Genomic DNA, 18,726 nt, shown 5'->3' with positions numbered 1-18,726 from the left:
TTGATGCTATAGAATTCTAGGCCGTTGGTTTTTTAAATCAAAATGTCCTGCAGTGGAAGTTTAAAAGAATTGTCAGCTAACTACATCACAGTGTAACCATTTTGAAGGCCTCAGAATGCTTCTGAAGAGCAGCGAGATTCTCTTTTTATGGAGAACTTAGGATACTGTGCTAGGCTGAGACCCCGCAAGGTGCTGAGCGACTTCGACTCTCATTGGCTTTGGGAAATGCAAGAGGTGTTCAGCACATCGCAGGACTGATCCACGTGAGAATGGCCATGAGCTAGAGGTGAAGGTGGGAGGAAGGTTCTCTCTCCACTCACTTCATGCACAAAGAACATACGTTTCTCCCACTATTTGTACTGCTGTTCAACCAAATATGAGAAAGAGGCATGAACAATGCCTTCTGCTCAGTATGTAGAAGCTGTTACAGCGCCCTTCAACGACTGTCCAGCGATGGCTGCATGGGGAGGCTAGGATGAGTAAGTGAGCAGGGCAGTGAGTCTAGAAAGTAAATTGTTTGAGGGAGGTATCTGTGCTGAAAAAAAAGGGAGTGAGTAAGTGGCCACATTCTGCATTGCTCTCTCAGTAGGAATCCTGAGTTCTCCTGGATCATGTGCTTGAAGGGAAGTTTGATTCCCCTGGCTGGCATTCGCTTCTTGCAAGAGAATAAATCACTATTCCTATTTTAAAAGGACATGCTGGAGCCTAGATGTACTTCTGGAGGCAACTAAGACAATATAAATGCTCTATTTTCTGTCTTTTTGCCTCCAGTCCCTTAGTGAAGAAATTAAATCTGGGCTGAGCTGTACAGAGATAATGAAAGAACACACAAAACTCAAAGAGAGGCTACAATATATCCAATCATCGGAAAAGAGGGGGATAGTAGGACAGAGATTAAAGCTGTATGTCACAGTACAGCAGAAGGCAGAATACAGAAAATCCTAGGAGATATCATCTCCTAAATCATCTCTGGATAACTGCCGTGCAGTCACATTTGATGGCTTTTCAGATGTTCCAGTCTGTGGCAGCTCCAGCTTTTCCCAAATGGGAACAGCAGGATGCACCACTGTGTCTCAATTTTTATTTATTATAATTGGCTCTTTTGAATAGTCGGGAGCCTTGACAACAGTCGTTAAGGAGAGCACTTGCAAAAATCCACACAGCACTAGAACATGCAATCACCACAGAAGAGCGTACAGTAATCCTTTTAAATCACAATATACAGGCCCTTTTAATCTGCTTCCATCAGACAAGCTCTTAGAGAATGTACTGTAAAAGCCTCTTCCTCACTCTTCGTTGCCTGTATGAAACAGTCATTTTCAGTTCTTGGTAAGAGAGCTTTTTGGTGGTAATCTTCTAATTCTTCCGGTGCACACAGAGAATTCGTTATTCCTCAGATTCGTCTCATTTTGAAAGAAAAAACAAAAGTTATTGTTGGCCCAATCAAACCAACACTCTGATGAAACACAGAAGGGTTCATGGCATTTCCAAACAGCAGGGTTAGCTAGTTACTGCGTCACAGAGAATGGGTACTTGATGAAACCATGTTCTTTCATCCTGACTGTCTCCAGTTTGTTGCTTCAAAATCCTAAATAAGACTTTAGAGATGCTTGGAAAAGCCAAACTCTTCCAGTGGATAATTTATGCATTAAAAGGGTCTGATTTTTTTCTAGAACATGTTGAGCTTTCTGCAGGGCTTCATTTCTAGAGCAAAAGGTACATTTTTGTTCTGATTCAAATGACATTTTCATTTCATCTTAAAATGTGGTGCCCTTTGGGATTTTTTTGAAATAAAGATTTCTGGTTGGGCATTTTTTCTCCCCTCTTGTTTTCTTAATTAAATACATCCCTCGCTCTTTCTTCCCCACAAAAAACGAGAAAGCTAGCTAAACAGAAATTAAAAGGAACAGTAATAAGGGTGAAATGCCTGCAAGCTGCATGGAAACTTTTTTAAAAACATCATTATAGAGGCTCAAACTACATGTATACTCAAAATAAAATTTAAAAGAAAAACCCACAGCAAAACAACTCCAAAAATGTCAGTATGGACAGTAAACAACCAAACTGAAAGACGTAGTTAGAGACAAAAAGACATACTTTAAAAGAGGAAGTCAAATATGCCTGAGAAAAATAGAAAGGAGCATAAACTCTGACAAGTCGAGTGTAATTAGGCAGGCCAAAAAAGACTCTGAAGAGCAACAAGCAAAAGACATAAAAAGGAATAGCAGAAAGCCTGCCAAATAATCAGTGGGGCTACTGGACGATCGAGGTGCTCACCCAAGGGAGACAAAGCTGTTGCGGAGAAGCTAAATGAATTCTTTGCATCGGTCTTCACTACAAAGGCTGGGAGAGAGATTCCCTCACCTGAGCCATTCTTTTTAGGTGACAAATCTGAGGCACTGCCCCAGATTGAGGTGTCAATAGAGGAGGTTTTGGAACAAACTGATAAATTAAACAGTAACAAGTCACCAGGACCAGATGGTATTCACCCAAGAGTCCTGAACGAACTCAGATATGCAACTGTAGAACTACTAACTGTGGTATGTAACCTATTACTTACATCAGCCTCTGTACCAGATGACTGGAGGACAGCTAATGTAATGCTGATTTTAAAAAAGGCTCCAGAGGTGATCCTGGCAATTACAGGCCGGTAAATCTAACTTCAGTATCAGGCAAACTGGTTGAAACTATAGAAAAGAAGAATACTATCAGACACATAGATGAACACAGAAGAGTCCACCTGGGGAAGAGTCAACATGGCTTTTGTAAAGGGAAATCATACCTCATCAATCTATTAGAATTCACTGAGGGGGTCATGTGGACAAGGATGATCCAGACGAGATAGTGTATTTGGACTTTCAGGATATGTTTATACTACCCGCCGGATTGGCGGGCGGCGATCGACCCCCCGAGCACTCTCCCGTCGACTCCTGTACTCCACCGGCATGAGAGGCACAGGTGGAGTTGACGGGGTAGCGTCAGCAGTCGACTCACTGCAGTGAAGACACCGCAGTGAGTAGACCTAAGTACGTTATTCACGTAGCTGAAGTTCGTAACTTAGATCAATTCCGCCCCCAGTGTAGACCAGGCCTCAGAAAGCCTTTGACAAGGTCCCTGACCACAGGCTCTTAAGCAAAGTAAAGAGTCATGGGATAAGAGAGAAGGTCCTCTCATGGATCAGTGACTGGTTAAGAGACAGGAAACAAAGGATAGGAATAAATGGTCTGTTCTCAGACTGGAGAGAGGTAAATAGCAGGGTCCCCCAAGGATCTGTACTGGGACGAGTGCTGTTCAACATATTAATAAATGATCTGGAAAAAGGGGTAAACAGAGAAGTGGGAAAATTTGCAGACTATACAAAATTACTCAAGATAGTTAAGTCGAAAACTGACTGAAGAGTTACAAAGGGATCTCATAAAACTGGGTGACTGGGCAATAAAATGAAAATTCAGATGAAATTCAATGTTGATAAATGCAACATAATGCACATTGGAAGAAATAATCCCAACTACATATACCACATGAGGGAGTCCAAATTAGCTGTTACCTGTCCAGAAAGATCTTGGGAGTCATTGTGGATAGTTCTCTGAAAATATCTGCAGCAGCACTCAAAAAAAGCGAATAGAATGTTAGGAACCATTAGGAAAGGGATAGACAATAAGACAGTAAATATCACAGTGCCACTATATAAATTCCTGGTATGCCCACACATTGAATACAGAGTGCTGTTCTGGTCACCTCATCTCAAAAGAGATATATTAGAATTAGAAAAGGTACAGAGAAGGACAATAAAATTATTCAGGGGATGAAAAAGGTTCCAGATGAGAAGAGATTAAAAAGACTGGAACTGTTCAGTTTAGAAAATAAACTACTAAGGGGGGATATGATAGAGGTCTATAAAATCACAAATGGTGTGGAAAAAGTGACTAGAGAAGTGTTATTTACCCCTTTACATAACGCAAGAACAACGGGTCAGCCAATGAAATTAACAGGCAGCAGGTTTAAAACAAACATAAGGAAGTATTACTTCACATAATGCACAGTCAACCTGTGGAACTCATTGCCGGGGATACTATGAAGGCCAAAAGTACAACTAGGTTCAACAAAGAATTAGATAAGTTCCGGGAGGATAGGTCTATCAATGGCTATTCGCCAAGATGGTGAGGGATGCAACCCCATGATCTGGGTGTCCCTAAATCTCTGACTGCCAGAAGCTGGGAGTGGATGACAGGGGATGGATCACTTGATAATTGCCTTGTTCTGTTCATTCCCTCTGAAGCATCTTGCACTGGCCACTGATGGAAGACTGCCTACTGACCCAGTATGGGCATTCTTATGTTCCCCCAGAGGAAGGGGGAGAGGGAGGGGGAAAAAGGGAGGAAAGCAAAATCCAAAAAATGCCCCAATTGACAGCACTTTAAGTCAAAATAGAAAAATTTGTTTCAGAATTTGTTCAAAAATTAAATTTTTAGTTTTTTTATTTTCCAATCAGAAAAATCAAAGTTCTGTCATAGAAAGAAAAGAAAAAGTAAATTCAATCAGCTCTAATCATTACTCACCAAGCCTAAAATTCAAGACATGCAAAACAGAGTCCTATAACAAGGACACCTCTATGGACACAGAAGAAAACCCCCTTTCCCTCAGGAAGACCCTAGCAAAGGGAACCTCTATAAAAACACCAGGGTACGCCCAGTAGACATCCTCCAAGCCCCATTGTGTATAAATGCACTAGATATACTGCCCAGTTGCCAATATTTTCTATTTCTCTCACTGCCTATCAATTCACCTTTATTTAAGGGTCATTGGTCAAAGCCACATGCTACCCACATAAAATCAATTTTTAATATATTAGTTTCCGGCTGTTCAGACAATAAGTTCTCTTAGTTTCTAGCAACATATTGATAGATACTGCATAGCTTGCCAGAGGAAAGGGCAATATTTACTGTGGCCTTATGTTAATTAGCTGATGCCAAATAGAAAACAGAGTTATACAAAAAACGGCAGAGGGTGTTCTAAACCCTGAGGGTTATGTGGAAGAAGGAGCAAGGGCTGGGGACCGAGACATCTCACCAAACTCAGTCACCACTGGCCAGTTTTGAAGCTACTCCAAAAACACTTTCTACAGAAAGCCATCCAGCTTCTGGGATTCAGCCAAGCCCACACACAGTTGTACTTCCCCAAAAAGCACTTTAAGAATCTATATATCATATAAATTATTAATGCATCTAACCTAAGAGCTTGCTGACAGGTACCGGACAGATACACAACTCTGCATTTCTGTTGATGCCAGGTATTCCCAAGGAAATTGAGGAACTTTTCTAACTGGCTTGTTTGAGAGTGTTGTCAGCAGAAAGGTTCAAGTGGGGTTATATCCATTTCTCCTCTCCAGCACAGAGTTAAAATGTTGATTGCACAGAGTAGTTTTCCATCAGAAAGATCAGTGTTGTCTGTGTTTGACATTTAGAATATTGATCATCCATTAAGGCAATGAAAAATTTACCATACAAAAAGAGAAAGGTCTGTACTAGTTTCTGATCAGGCAACAAACAGGCCACTTTAAAAACAAAAAAGAGGTGCCATTTCTAGGAAGTGGAGTACTTCCTTCCATGTTCCCCCATTCCGACCCTGGAGGAGGAGGAGGAGGGGGAGATGTTCTTCACATCCTTTGCTGAAGTCACCCCCAGTATTTCTTACTTTATAAGTCCTGTATCAGGACCCTAAGGAGAATCAGTCTTTCTGATTAGAGAAAACCCAGACCAGACTCCTCTGGGAGCCAGTCAGTGCAGTTTCTCAGTAGGCCACACTCCCACTGTTGCCAACTTTCACGAGGTAAATAAGCACCCCAACTTTCACAATAAACCAAAAATCAAGCTAATCCCATTTCAAAACAAGGCCAAAACAAGCCTATCCCTAAGAACCCCAACATGATATGTGACTAGATCCCCCTGGCCTGCAGCCTGGGACTGTGGTGGGCCTGCTGTGCACCCCTGACACTCTCCCACCCTTGCCCCTGCTTGCTGGGAGCCAATCAAAAAAAAAGAAGCAACAAGCAACAAGCCAAAAAAGCAACAAGCTACAAGCCAAAAAAACTAGCCAATAAGCAACTCACAAGGCAATTAAGCCAAAAACAAGCCCAATTTCTGTGTTGTTGTTTTTTTTTTTTGTGGGTTTGGCATGTCTGCACATTCCCCGCTTAGTGGGCAAATGCTGCGGCCATAGCACTTCCAGCCACTAGTTTTCTAGGGACACAGGGCATGTCTACACAGCAAAGAAAACCCATGGCTGGCCCATGCCGGCCGACTCGGGATCACGGGGCTGTTTCAGTCCTGTGTAGACTTCCAGGCTTGGGCCTGGGCTCTAGAACTATGCAAGGTGGGAGGCTCCCAGCGCTCGGGCTCCAGCCTGAGACCGGATTTCTACACATCAGTGAAACAACACCGCAGCCCAAGTCATCTGGCATGGGCCAGCTACAGGGTTTTCTTTGCTGTGTAGACAAAGGCCAAGACTGAGAATCAAAACAGGTTTCCAGAAGCCATTTTCAGATTACAGACACTCTCTAGGACTAGATCACGTACTGCATAACAGGCCATGTTCTCACTGCTTTAAAAACAAAAGTGTGTGTTTTTATACCTCGTGGTAAGTAACATGCATGAGCATGCCTAAGATACAAACACAGAGCAGATCAGGCACTTTAGGTTTCTCGTGAGGTAAATTTGCCAAAGTCAACCCCTGGAGGAGGTATAAGGCTATTTATCTCACAGAAAAACTGAAGTGCCCAGTGTTCGCTGTGTTTTTATCTCAGGATAGCGTCCACGTGTTATTTATCCCAGAGGCGGAAAACGCACCTTAGCAGTGAAGCCACGGCCTCAGTGAGTCAGGATTCAAATTCCCATTTGGTTCTTAGGCACCTTTGAAAACATTGAGCACAGAGCACACACAGTCCTAGATTTATAACAGCTTCGAAGAGCTGTCACTTGTTGAGCGTACACCACATAACATTTACTCTTAAACATTCCAACCAAGGAAACTGTAAAGTACTTAACACTTATTGTGCTATTGCAAATGTATATGGGCGCTGTTCCTAATTAGTCAATGCAAGGAGATAATGAAGACAACATGTATTTGCAGAAATGTTCCAGTAATGGTCTCTTTTCATTTCAAGGCTTCAGTTCATGTTGCTGTAATAATAGCTTCCATTTCATGAGCCATACAGGTAGTATTGTCTGCAAACTACGGCCAAATAAAAGGAAGTCTCCCCCCATCATAAACATGGCTAAGTAAGGGAACAAGCATACTTTACAGGAATCTCATCAAGTCACATCTACGTTTGCTAGAGCCAGACAACCAAAATTAAGGGCCAAATTTGCACACTTAACTGAGATCATAGTCGGGCCCTGTAGCGGGGTGGTCACCATGCTCCGGCCCTATAAAAGAGCTGCAGGGCCAGAAGGCAGGGGAGTCTCACTCTAGCCCTGGAGTGGGAAGGGCGAGCTGCCTGAGAGGAAGATACCAGAGGTAGAGCAGTGTTGGGGAAAAGGGCAAGAAGAGCTGGGAAGCTCCAGCCTGGCAACTCCCCAGGCTGCTGCCTTGCTAAAGGCCTACACAGGTACTGGGGCTGCAGAGGTGCAGCCCGGGGACAGGCAGAGGCAGCTGGTCCAACCCCCTTGCCAGTGATGAGTGGCCATGACAGAATGCAGTCTGCCCCAGGGAAAGGGGGCTGGACGATGACTGGCAGTAGCCACTGAGGCAAGGTGGGTTTAGGGGGTTGGGGTTCCCCTGGGAGGGGAGACCCAGGGTTAGGGGGTACTGCTGGGGGCAGAACCCCGAGGTAAAGGGGCATCAGGGGGTCCGGGAGGGACATGGGGGCCCTAAGGCAGGTGAGACACCGGGCTGCAGAGGGCGCTCCAGGCTGGACAAGAGCTAATTCCCAAGATGACTAGCAGGAGGCACCGCAATGGTGAGTCTTCGACCTCGCTACAGGCCCGAATATTAACTCTTTACCATGATTATTTATGCTAGGATAATTAACTATCCTCCACTTCTGTTTTCCTCTTGCAGTACAGGATATAATTTAAACTTAAACAACCTATTGATAGGCATTTCTAGATTCACTATGATTGCAGTGTCTTCCTTTGGAGTCTTCAGCCAGAAGGAGATTGTGATGGGTGTGCAAGTCTATCGGAGTGCTCATGAAATTACCTGTGTCTTGATGCTGCAAAATCTGTTAAAGTATCTGAATCCAAGGCAACCCAAATGTTCTCATTTCACTGTATTAGCTATTCAAGAGGATTTTCCAAATACCAAAATAATTGAGAACATTTAGTGTTGTGCATTTAATTAAAACATTGCGTGTGCATGATGGAAAGTTTGGCACATGTGAGAGTCTGAAACTAGGTTCAGATGACGTTTCTGAAAGATCTAGATCAGCTTCATTTCATACAGAACCTTTCACACAAACTATCCAACCCAGGTTTTACCAAGTTAGTAATTGCAGCAGAGAAAGAAATTAAGAGACAGCAGCAAAAGGAGCTTTTAGATGGGACTTGAAGGGAGGTGAAGAGCCAGTGAGGGAGGAAACCTTTAATAGATTTGAAAGAAAGGTTTGAAAAAAAATCTGACCTGACAAGCTGTATGCTCTGGTCTAGTCCAGTGACATCAGAGCCGAGACAGTAAGCCTCCTTATGGATCACAAAGAGACATCTCATATGGAAACGATAGCATCACTACTGGCTCCAGTCCTTGTTCAAACCATGCTGGGGCTCTCTACATCATACCAAGTCATTCAAGTCTGCAAAAGGCAAGATTCCGTGTATAACCTTGCCTCACTGCTATGCTATAAATATCCCTCACTGCAAAGGATAACTGATTAACAGAGGAAGAATAGGGATCATGGGCAGAAACAGCAGATAGAGTTTTCTTGAGAGAGAGAGAGAGAAATTTGCAGTGTGCCCTGGCCAGTTGTGATAATGGTGGAAACATCCTGATATACAAGAGGCTCTAGTTATTGCTAAACTGCTCCCAGTCGGCATGAGACACCTCGGACTCCATACCATACAGCTGTGAAGCACAAGCGGTAGACACTTCACTAGAATGTCCACCTGTCCTGGTTGGCTGTCTCTCCCCCCGTGGCTACAGATGTAGCAGCACAACTTAAATTGGCCCCAACCAACACGGTTATAGTCACTCATTAAATCCTGCTAAACACTGCAAAGACACTAGGTTAGAATCCAGCAAGGATCGCCTGCTGCTCTCTCAACAATTCAAAGAGTAACCTCTGTGGAAGCATGAAGGTTCTGAATCTGTATGTACTTTCAATTGGACAGCGAGGTGAACATGGAAACCCAAGCTTTGTTGTAGCAGAGAGTCAGGAAAAACATCTTCTCTTGTTCCACAGCTTCCCAGGTGCAATTACGTTCTAGCTGGAATGCAAACAGGGCAGCCCTTGCTCATGGCTGCGGAGATAGAACTCTAGAAGACAGAGCTGAGCATTGTGGAAGTGAAACTTTCTGTTTTTAAAAGGCAGCCACATCTACTCAGTAGATGGCACAGTTAAGCACCTATGTGCAGTTTTAGTGATAAGTAGAACATTACTTCTGTTCTGTGTTCATGAAAGATATGTTCTGTTCAGGAACAGTCATATGACTCATACTTTAGAAGAGAATTTATTGTAGGAGTTATGGTGTTAGAAAGCTATCCCTTTCCCCAAAGGAAAACATCAAAGTATGGCTGTTAATTTTATAAGTCATCAACGGCTTATTTTTCCATACATAGTAGGCTAGAACCAATCAGGAAACCTGACTTTAATCTGTTCAGAAGTCTAATGGTCTGATGCATCACAATACAACTTTGAAAATTCCTTTTGCTCACATTAAAGTATTTGTACCTAATGAAGATAGTTCAAAAAGATTTAATATGTAGGCACATCTGATTCCTCAGCTTCATTACAATTTAGCGGCAAAGAACATCACTTTTTTGTAATTTACACGTTTAAGTTAAACACCATCAAGCCATGGAAAATTTCAGAAAATCTACTTGCACAATTTCATTTAATTCATAGCGCTGTGAAGAGATAGGATATATAGAGCTGGGAGAACTTTTTGGCCCACACTTTGTGTGGTGGAAAATGCCAATTCAGTGACAGTAAAACATTGTGAATTTGTTTCAGTTTTGTTGAATTGTTCATTTAGAAAAATAACCAAAAACTGATGTTTTTGTTTTGACATTTACTAACAAAATGTTACAAATTGTTGGTTCAAAACGACTTTTGAGATTTCCTTTCTGAATTAAAAAAAAAAAATCAAAATGTTAAAAAATGCTCAAAATCTAAATGAAACATTTTGTTCAACCCAGAGTGTTTTAACTGTGATTCACCAGAAATTTAAAAAAAAAAATTAATTTCCAGTCAGACCTGAAAACTTTTTTTAAAACTTTTCAAAGTTGCCAATGATCTGAAAAATCAGCTAGTTATTCACTCAGCTCCGTTGATAATAGTCAGGGCACCTATCTACATATCCTGCCTTAACTTGGCATTTTCGAGACTTTCTGCTTTTAAGGTCAGACCTTCACTCTAATTTTAGTAATTTCTCTTTTGTTAAAAAGGAATAGTAAACTGACCTGGTCAGTTAAGCAATTATCTTCACTAATCTCAGTTAAAGTTTCTAGATATCTACTCATCTATTTTTATGATAAAAAGGCCAGTTAAAGATCAGAACCACTTTACGCTAACTTTAAAGACACTAGAGTCCATTAGCTAGCAATCAGGCAGTTGTAAATTATAGCCTAGATACTGTATCAGGGGATTGTTGTGACATAATCATATTGTGACCTTGGGTAACATAAGAGCTACTGTACTGGGTCAGAATCATCGGTCCATCTAACCCAGTATCTGGTCTCCAACAATTTCAGGGAGAGTGTACAGACAGGGCAATTTTGGAGAGATCCACCCCATCTTCCACTCCCGGCTTCTGGCAGTCAGAGGTTTAGAGTCACATCCCTAACCACCTGAGCTAATAGCCATTAATGGACCTGTCCGCCATGAACTTATCTAATTCTTTTTCCAACCCAGTTATACTTTTGGCCATCACAGCATCCCATGGCAATGAGTTCCACAGGTTAGTTGTGTGTTGTGTGGAAAACTTTCATCTTGTATTAAACCTTCTGCTTTAATTTCATTGGGTGATCCCTGTTTTTTGCCTTGTGTGAAAGGTTAAATAATACTTTTCTAGCCACTTTTTCCATACCATTCATGATTTTATAGACCTCTATCATATCCCCTGGTTTAGTCATCCCTTTTTTCTAAGTTGAACAGCCCTAACCCTTTTAGTCTCTTCTAAGCCATTCCAATGTAAGCCATTCCAAACCCTTGATAATCTTTGTTGCCCTTCTCAAACCTTTTCCAGTTCCACCATACCCTTTTTGAGATGGGGCAACCAGAAATGGACACAGTATTCACAGTGTGGAGACACCATGGATTTATATTCTTTCCTGGGTATCTGGCTGGTGAATCTTGCCCATATGCTCAGGGTTTAGCTGATTGCCATATTTGGGGTCAGGAAGGAATTTTCCTCCAGGGCAGATTGGAAGAGGCCCTGGAGATTTTTCGCCTTCCTCTGTAGCATGGGGCACGGGTCACTTGCTGGAGGATTCTCTGCTCCTTGAAGTCTTTAAACCACGATTTGAGGACTTCAATAGCTCAGACACAGGTGAGAGGTTTTTTGTAGGAGTGGGTGGGTGAGATTCTGTGGCCTGCGTTATGCAGGAGGTCGGACTAGATGATCATAATGGTCCCTTCTGACCTTAATATCTATGTATCTATATAGGGGCATTATGATATTTTCTGTCAAGTCCCATTTTCAATAGAGACGTAAGCTCCTAAAGGCCAGATTTTCAAAGATATTTAGGTCCCTAAAGGTGTAGACAGGCACTTCGAAAACCCCATGTAGCACCTAAGTAGTTTAGGCACTTTAATGCCCATTGATTTCAATGGGAGTTAAGCACCTTTGAAAATCCCACTAGATGCTTATTTTGCATCTTTAGGCCTCTTAGTACTTTTAAAGGGGGCAATCTTTTAAAGTCTGGCCCATAGGAGCCTAAGTCTCAGTGAAACTCAGTGGGACTTGGGAGTGTTTAAGTCTTTTTTGAAAATAGCATTTAGGTGTTTTTGAAAAAGTTGACTCACCTTTACAAGGATACAGCGATTCCATTATATGGCTACAGCATGGTTTGTTGATCCTACCTACGCAGATGGGGCCCAGAGTATAACAGGGTATGCTTCGGGCACATACAGAACAATCACCACTTATGTATCAGGGATTTGCTTGTCTAAATCATGTACATGAAATTAGGGGCAGATCTGTCTGAGACCTTGAGCCATGACCCTTTTAAAAAGGAGACAGACACAGACAATCCTCATTCTACCCCCAGCCCAAAATATGCCCACCAATCTGCCCATCCACCCCTCAGGCAGAGTCAGGGGAGAAGCGATGGCTCAAGTCACATAGGAACAAGGATAGTCATGAGACCTGGGTTCTTAGCTGTGCGTCAGGTAGTTTGTTATTTGAGACATTGCACCAAGTTTGATCAGCAGGTTCTCTTTCTACTTTGTTTTTAATTCTGATTCAAGGAAACATCACAATAAAGGAAGGTTGTGCAGCCACAGAATTGTAATGAAGAGAGGTAGGAAATAGCTAAGAAATCTAAAAGGGACACAGTATGTTTCATTCCTATTCATTTATAAAGGCAGGTGGCTTTCCCTCTCTCATGTATCTCAGATCTCAGCTCAGACATTCTGCAAGTGCGCAGGTCTCTCATTGACTCAACACAAAGGCTGTACAGAGAGGGAAAGCAACATATTTAAATTAAAATTCATCGTGTGGATCTGAGAGAATTTTGCCCTTTTTCCAGGCTGAGTCTATTCCTTGCACGCACTGATTGTTACCACACTAAAACACTAGATAAAAACTGTGGCTTTTGGTTTAAGCAACAGGAAATAAGCATATTTGCAGTCCAAGGAGTTACACATACAGATGTCGATTGTAAGTTTAACTGGCGAATTGGATGCAGAAAGTTCATGGCCTGGAGTTAAGGAATAGCCTAAGAATCATCAGAAAGGGAATGAAAAAAATCCTCTATAATCCATTCTGGCCAGTGGCATGTATGTTTTGGCCAAATTATTTCTGAGTAGTGCACTACACAGCCTGAAGAGTCTGTTCCAGAGAGCTGCTGAGCACCAGCAAATGCCACTGGTGCCCAGGGGAGCTCCTGATGCTCAGAACCGCTAAGGATCAGGCCTTAACTGTACCCCTTTGTAAACATTATTCACAGGGAAGTTTTACATTAGATGAATCACTCCTATCAACAGGGGACTCAAGCAAAAGCTTGCAAGCTATTAAAGAACAGTTGAAGTTGGATCAGCCTGCCCAAGAGCTATCAGCAGAAGCAATCACTCTAATCCCACTGCCTGATTATATTCAGACTGACAGCTTTAAAATGACTACTTTTTGTTGTAATTACACATTACCACCTACCCTCCCTCCTTTAAAGAACAAAGTAGTTCTAACAAATAACTTTCATACTTTAAACCATTAGCAAATGGAACCACTTATGTACAGTACATATTATCTGACTCATATGCATCTAATTAAGCTGCATATTGATCTGTCCATAAAGTAACCGGACTCATAGCAGTAAGTAATGAAACACTTATGCATGTTCTCAACTTTAAAAGTGTACATGCAAGGCTTGTGCTCTCATTACAATTGACCCTGTTCCTTTAGTATTTTTGCAAAGATTTGTAGCTCTCCTTTATAATTTTAATATAGTCCCCCTGCCAGCAACACTTTGGTCTTGCAAAGCTTCCAACCCCAGGTGGTGAGGTTACATGACATTGGTTTAAAGTGGTAAGTAGGATGGACAAACAGATGAAGTACTTTTGAAGGGTCAGAGGACTGCTTGTTAAGCTCACCATCCCCGCCGCAAATCAATCCATTAAGTCTAAGAATGCAGCGAAGGTGGTGCTCTCCACTGCTGGATTTTAGTATGATAGGCATTCACCAGAAACAAAAAGGGCAGCCTTTAAAAACAGTCATAATCAAGCACCGCTTTTAACAAATGTGAAGTTGCTACCATTCAGTTCTGGATTCAAACATTCAAAACTTGAAGGATCTTAATTATAGGATTCTTTTGCAGGATGAGAATCACTGCGCCAGAGTCTGTGAAGAGCTCTATCTATATCAAACACTTTGTGGCCCTTTGGATAAAGGGCAATAAGTGGTTAAAAAAGTTGGTTTGCATAAATTAAACATGTTGATTTTCATGGCTTACTGAGAACATTTTCAGCCATGTGACTGAAGTGCTTTTGTCTTTGATGAATAGCTCAAGGCAGAATGCAAACTGCAAAGAAAACAAATCCATTATCAGGTCATTGCCCGCTTACAAAAATTATAGCTGTGTTTATTACACTTACCGCTCTCATCAATACTGACAATAAAGAGTTATATACCTGGTATGGACAGTCCTTGAGAGATTGGGGTAGGGGTGGGGAGAGGGACTAATGGCCATTAAGAGATATGTATCTTTAGTTACATATTTGCCTCTTCAAAAACCCACTAGGATTTATGATTCAGACAAAACAGCACGCCTCATTACAAAATAATCTGTCTATAATGGGAAGCCAAGGTTTCCATTCAAATTATACACAGCTGTAAAAAAAAAAAAGAACAGTTCAGATTAATCAATAGTTTATCATTCCTGGTAACATCTACAATCACAGAGAAAGTATTGATCAAACGGAAGACTTGAAGAGCGTAAGAACCATGGCTTTTAAGGTACTGGCTCAATGGAGTCCAGCTGTGGGGGGAACATTCCACTTTCAGACCCCAATTGCTCATGGAAATGCTGAAAACCAGAACACCCTTTCAGGCCGGATTTGATTAAGTCCCTGTCTTTGGATCTGGGCTGCTTAGATTCCAACAGATCTTTCCATCTGAAGATTTTGAGATTAATTAAAACTGAAACCTGTGTGGACAGATGGGAGAAGAGAGGGCTAGATTACCCCCTCGCACTGAATGACCCACAGCAGGGGGCTCTGGGAGAGGAAGTCTGACGAATCTGATGGTCGTCCAGTTAGGGCTTGACCCACCCCATAGAAGAAGATACAGGGGCTAACACTCCAACTAGGGAAGCAATGGGAGGTCAGGGCCATGCAGGCTCTGAATTCCAGCAGAACCCCCTCAGATTCAGTGCCCCAATGCCAGAGACTCCCCCTGGTGATACCTGTCCCTGGGATGGGGGTCATTCATGGAAGAGGTAACAGGCCGCTGGGAATTCTGCCCAGGACTGGAGGAGGGACAATCTACACCCACATTCCTCCCCAGTATGATCCTGCAGCAATGGGACAGGAGGAGATGCATGAAAGGAGTGTTCCTCCAAGCACAGATCTAGGGAGCAGGATCAGACAAAAAGAAGACAGTGATTTGCCTAAAGTCCCTTAGGAAATCTATTTAAAAGAGAACCCAAATCTTTTCACTCCCCATTCTTTAGTCACAAGATCGTCTTTCCTCCCGCTATACAGTTTTTATTTAGTAGCAACTCAGATCCAAACCTTGAGCACAAAAACAAACAAACAAACAAACAAACAAAAAACCCCTTACAGAGATTGCAGTAGGACCAAGAAGAGGAAAAAAATATTTGAATTCCCAGACCGCTCTAGAAAACAGCATAACTAAAATCTGTGGTAGGCAAGTACACTCCTGCTTCTGACAACAGTACTAGAAAATATTTAGCTGGTTGTAGCATGTGAGTAATGAATTGGTTTTAATGGAGACATTTCGTATGCATCTGATGAAGTGAGCTGTAGCTCACGAAAGCTCATGCTCAAATAAATTGGTTAGTCTCTAAGGTGCCACAAGTACTCCTTTTCTTTTTGCGAATACAGACTAACACGGCTGTTACTCTGAAACCCGTATTATCCCAAACATCCTCCACAATGGCAATTCTCTTAAACGGAACAGAGAGAAGGGAGCAAGTCAGAGGTGCAGGAGGAAGATCAGGGCAGTGGGAAGGACTGAAGTTTTAATGCCCTATTTGTCAGAATGCAAGACATGATAATGTAATGGTGTGGCACACTGCGAGACCTTTGCTCTTTACATAAGAAAACAATATGCAGAAACTGCCCAGGCACACTAGGGTCACACATAACCTTGTGTACTAAATATGCACAAACATGTCAGGTCTAGCAACACATACACACACACCGCTGCTCTGATTGGTTTCTTGTGGCTTCCAAAAAACAGAACACAGTGAGCACCACTAGAAGGCTCACAAACTATTTAAAAGACTACTCCCCTATTCCGATACACTACAATTTAGTCGGAATTGAAGTTTCCATATTTTAAGAGTTGGCTTTACTCTCTCCTGCTGAAGTCTTGTTTCCATGTCAATGGCCGGTTTTCCTTCCTCAACACTAGGAGAAATCTACTCTTCTGCAGGAAGTCATATAGATTCATTAGGTGAGAAAGTGCTATTTTATATACAGTCATCATTTGTACATTGCTCACTGTATAAATTTAGAACTAGACAAGTTACCTTTTTCTCCAAGTGGATTTTTTGCAAGAGGAGACTGTCTGGAGCGCATTTTGGAGGGAATGACTAAGACTCTGGCATGCTCGTTTTCATATCACAAAGTCAGACACATCTGAAAGAAAGTTTTAAGTCTGACAATTTTTTGGATTCCTATGAGTCGGATAAGAAGAGAGGCTTTGTGCTAAATTTTTAGTGCCCTCATAATCGTATATCATAAATAAAATCTCAAGAGATTTTTTTCATAAAAAAATTATCCCAAGGAAGACCACACCCAAAAAAGAAGTCATTGCATCCAGCCAAGCTGAAAAGCTTGAGATCAGACAAAATTCCTTGGCTTTTTAACATGGAACCAGCGTTTATTGACCTCGTACCACTGGCCTAGTGGCACACCAGGCGCCTCGTTATTTTATTTTAGTTTAGAGAGGTTGTGAAATCAAGAGGCAAATCAAAACACCCACAATCTCTGAGGAAGCCAGGGCTAATCTGTTCTGCAGATGGCACTCTGTATTCCCTGGCTACTGTCTGTGGAAGATTGTAAATGTTCACTTCCGTTCACAAGAGCAGAAGCTATAAGATTTTGTAGTTACAAACACAGCATTGTCAGTGCTTGGGACTTTATCCCCACTCACAGTATTGGATATTTCACTTGGAGCCCCAGCCTCTTAAGCCAGTTACATGAACATCTCAGTGGTCATTTAAAAGAAAAGGTAAGTTTCTAGCCTTCATGATTGTGGGGAAAAACTTGAAAACATGACCCAACTGTACTCTGAAGGCTCAACAACCAGAAGGCAAATGTAAAAAACCTAACTTTGTTATTAAAAAACCTCCTGGTTTTCAAGCTAACCTCATGACTTTTGGGGAGCCTGACTCATGATGTCGTAACATGGGGAGTTAGCCATATGGTGAACATATTTTATGACGTTTGAAACTGGATAGGAAACTAAAAGAGAAGAATAAACAGTCAAAATCCAAGAATGTTCTCAGACTTGTGATGGCAGGGGCAATCACGAAGTTGCATGCAGTAGCTCCATTCCCTGTGCTCCTTAAGTCTCGCAGTACACCGCACAAGTACCTTCAGCATGTTTTGCTTTCTGCAATTAACTTCACCAGTGAAGTGGTGAAGACCAACTTTAGTGGCTTAAAAAAGGGAAGTTTGAAAGACCATGAGACAAAGAACTAGAGTATCCAGCATGGGAGTTGACAGAGATTTGGATGAGTGGATGGAGAAAAATAAATCTCATGAGAAAGAAGCCAAGTATCAGAGGGGTAGCCGTTTTACTCTGTATCTGCAAAAACAATAAGGAGTCCGGTGGCACCTTAAAGACTAACAGATTTATTTGAGCATAAGCTTTTGTGGGTAAAAAACCCACTTCTTGATGGTTTTTTACCCACGAAAGTTTATGCCCAAATAAATCTGTTAGTCTTTAAGGTGCCACCAGACTCCTTGTTGTTTTAGGGGAAAGAAGGGTATTTTCCTGTTCTTCCCAGGGGTTTAATCCCCATTTAAAGCTGGCGTGGGATAAGAAATCAAGTCATGTTTCATATAAAAGCTGATTTTATTCAACGGAATCTAAGCCCTGGCTGAGACAATGGCTTTGTACACCATACAGAGCACAGAACAGCAGCCTGCCAAAAGCCACTGGAGCACAATCTTTGTCACAGGCAGGCTAAACAAAACCCTTCCCCTCCTGCTTGTATCAGACCAGCTTCAAACCTAAAGCAAGTCAGTAGTCTTGTCCACATGCCAAGTGGGCATGGACCTTGTCAGCTTCACTGCTTGCTATGGACTGGAACTGCATTCAAAACAAATCATGAAAAGCCACTTCTGGCTGACTTTGTTCTAGGTTTATATTATAAGCTGATCAAAAAAGCTTTGGGGAGGCAAAAATTTAACTTGGCTTGACACAACCAGCCGACCGTTCCAGATGGATTATTTCACAACCATCATGTCAGCACCAGAGCAGTATGGAGAGGCTGCTGCTGGAGAAAGCTTGTGGAAACCAAGTTGCTTATCTGCATAAAATTCAGTATTCAGAGCAGCAATTTAATGCAGCCAAGAAGCGAAGTAAGTGCTGGAAAAAGGTCAGGCATGGAATCCAGAAGAAAACTACCGCGGGGGCAGATGAGGCTTTGCCTATATAGACA

At 42.1% G+C, this 18,726-nt stretch overlaps 1 protein-coding gene across 4 annotated transcripts in view; it reads right to left on the bottom strand.

The window, feature by feature from the left end:
• The window catches only part of CORO2B (coronin 2B), a 139,100-nt gene that overhangs the window by 86,098 nt on the left and 34,276 nt on the right, over positions 1-18,726 (bottom strand). Inside the window, exon 1 of one of the 4 annotated variants that reach the window (XM_084641751.1) lies at positions 16,585-16,604. The exons of the other annotated variants lie outside the window; for them this stretch is intronic. The gene's annotated coding sequence lies outside the window, so the exon portion shown is untranslated. Of the gene's footprint in view, positions 1-16,584; positions 16,605-18,726 lie in introns of those variants that run through there. 4 annotated transcript variants of the gene reach the window in all.

This window comes from Lepidochelys olivacea (genome assembly GCF_965140295.1).
Source record: "Lepidochelys olivacea isolate rLepOli2 genome assembly, chromosome: 10".
Classification (NCBI taxonomy): Eukaryota; Metazoa; Chordata; order Testudines; family Cheloniidae; genus Lepidochelys; species Lepidochelys olivacea.
The sequence above is the reverse complement of the archived record's forward strand: the minus strand, read 5'-3'. Positions and strand labels throughout refer to the sequence as shown.